Raw genomic sequence first — 2870 nt, 5'->3', positions numbered from 1 at the left:
CGATGTTGTTCAATCTGTATATTGAGCAAGCAGTAAAGGAAACAAAAGAAAAATTCGGAGTAGGTATTAAAATTCATGGAGAAGAAATAAAAACTTTGAGGTTCGCCGATGACATTGTAATTCTGTCAGAGACAGCAAAGGACTTGGAAGAGCAGTTGAATGGAATGGACAGTGTCTTGAAAGGAGGATATAAGATGAACATCAACAAAAGCAAAACAAGGATAATGGAATGTAGTCTAATTAAGTCGGGTGATGCTGAGGGAATTAGATTAGGAAATGAGGCACTTAAAGTAGTAAAGGAGTTTTGCTATTTGAGGAGCAAAATAACTGATGATGGTCGAAGTAGAGAGGATATAAAATGTAGGCTGGCAATGGCAAGGAAAGCATTTCTGAAGAAGAGAAATTTGTTAACATCCAGTATAGATTTAAGTGTCAGGAAGTCATTTCTGAAAGTATTCGTATGGAGTGTAGCCATGTATGGAAGTGAAACATGGACGATAAATAGTTTGGACAAGAAGAGAATAGAAGCTTTCGAAATGTGGTGCTACAGAAGAATGCTGAAGATTAGATGGGTAGATCACATAACTAATGAGGAAGTATTGAATAGGATTGGGGAGAAGAGGAGTTTGTGGCACAACTTGACCAGAAGAAGGGATCGGTTGGTAGGACATGTTCTGAGGCATCAAGGGATCACCAATTTAGTATTGGAGGGCAGCGTGGAGGGTAAAAATCGTAGATGGAGACCAAGAGATGAATACACTAAGCAGATTCAGAAGGATGTAGGTTGCAGTAGGTACTGGGAGATGAAAAAGCTTGCACAGGATAGAGTAGCATGGAGAGCTGCATCAAACCAGTCTCAGGACTGAAGACCACAACAACCACAACAACATACGAAGGTAGTATCTGTTCCCGAAAGAACAGATACCATTGATGACCCTGCAGTTTCTCTAGAATGAAATGATAATTAAATCGACACCATAGCTGCAAACAGGCGTTGATATACATCATTGGGAACATGTTGAAGATGTATGCCCCGACCGGGACTCGAATCCGGGATCTCCTGCTTACATGGCAGGCGCTCTATCCATCTGAGCCACCGAGGGCACAGAGGTAGTGCGCCTGCATGGACTTATCCCTTGCACGCTCCCCGTGAGACCCACATTCCCAACATCTCCACACCACTACATTTGTAGTGCGCCTAATAGATGTTTGCCCATCACAGCATGTGCCCTCGATGGCTCAGATGGATAGAGCGTCTGCCATGTAAACAGGAGAGCCCAGATTCGAGTGCCGGTCGGGGCACTCATTTTCAACATGTCCCCAATGATGTATATCAACGCATGTTTGCTGCTGGGGTGTCGATTTAATTATCATTACATCTGAAAGTGTTGATGGAAAATTTTGAAATTTGAGGTAGGGTCTTATGGGACCAAACTGCAAAGATCATCGGTCCCTAAGCTTACACACAATTTAATCTGACTTAAACTAACTTACGCTAAGGACGACAGAGACCCGTGCCCGAGGGAGGTCTCGAACCTCCGACGGGGGGAGCCGCGCGGACCGTGACAAGGCGCCTCAGACCACGCGGCTAAAGCATTGCTCTGATACGTTTAGTATGAAGATGTGGAATAGCATAATTTTAATTCAGAAACTGGAGCTGTCACCTCTTCGAAACTGAAGTGTTTCATTAATATGTTCTGGCAAAATGAAGGCCATAAACCTCTTGCATCTAACCAGTCGTCCTTCATACAATGAGACGACAAAAGTCATGGGACAGTGATATGCACATATATAGATGCCAGCAGCATCGCCTACACGAGGTATAACACGGCAGTGCATTGGTGGAGCTTTCATTTGTACTCAGGCGATTCAAGTTAAGAAGTTTCAGACGTGATTACGCTAGCACGACGGGAATTAACAGACAATGAACGCGGAATGGTAGCTGAAGCTTGAGGCATCGGACATTCCATTTCGTAAATCGTTAGGGAATTCAATACTCCGAAATCCACAGTGTCAAGAGCGAGTCGAGAATTCAGGCATTACCTCTCAGCGCCGTCAAAGTAGTGGCCGAAGGCCTTCAGTTAACGACCGAGAGCAGCGGCGTCTGCGTTCAGTTGTCAGCGCTAAAAGACAAGCAACACTGCTTGAAATAACCGTAGAAATCAATGTGGGAAGTACGACGAATGTATCGTTAGGACAGCATGACGAAATTTGGTGTTTATGGGATATGGCAGCAGACGACCGACGCAAGTGCCTTTGCTAACAGCACGACATCGCGTGCAATGCCTCTCCTGGGCTCGTGACCAAATCGGTTGGATCCTATACGACTGGAAAACCGAGTTGTGGGCAGATGAGTCCCGTTTTCAGTTGGTAAGATCTGCTCGTAGAATTCGACTGTGGCAAAGACACCATCAAGCCAACAAGGCACCGTGCAACCTGGCAGTGGATATATATACAATTAATGGTGTGGATTGTGTGTAAATGGACCGGGTCCTTTGGTCCATCTGAACCGATCATTGGCTGAAAATGGTTATGTTCGGCTACTTGGAGACCATGTACAGCAATTCATGGACTTTGTGCTCCCAAACAATGACGGAATTTTTGTGGGTGACAATGCTGCATGTCACCGGCCCCCAGTTGTTCATTCCGGATAGTTCGAGCGAATGATTTGGCCACCCATATCTCTTGAAATGAAACGTTTTCCAAACCCTCGTGGCTACTTTTGTAAGCCCTAGAGGGCAATGTTAGTAAAGGCCTCGTCGCTGCTACGGTAGGCCGAGTTCGTGAGTTCCTGAGGAGTTCGTGAGACGGCTCTCTGGCCCTGTACACCGCTAAGACAATTTCTCCCGGTCATTATTACACAGCTGTTG

The 2870-nt window shown here is 45.4% G+C and overlaps 1 non-coding gene across 1 annotated transcript; it reads right to left on the bottom strand.

Moving 5' to 3' along the window:
- Positions 1-1029: 1029 nt before the first annotated feature.
- Positions 1030-1104, bottom strand: Trnat-ugu. The gene has a single exon. It is a non-coding gene; the product is annotated as a tRNA-Thr (tRNA).
- Positions 1105-2870: the final 1766 nt, after the last annotated feature.

This window comes from Schistocerca piceifrons, chromosome 7, assembly GCF_021461385.2.
Source record: "Schistocerca piceifrons isolate TAMUIC-IGC-003096 chromosome 7, iqSchPice1.1, whole genome shotgun sequence".
Taxonomy (NCBI): domain Eukaryota; kingdom Metazoa; phylum Arthropoda; class Insecta; order Orthoptera; family Acrididae; genus Schistocerca; species Schistocerca piceifrons.
This window is presented reverse-complemented; position numbering and strand designations above follow the sequence as displayed.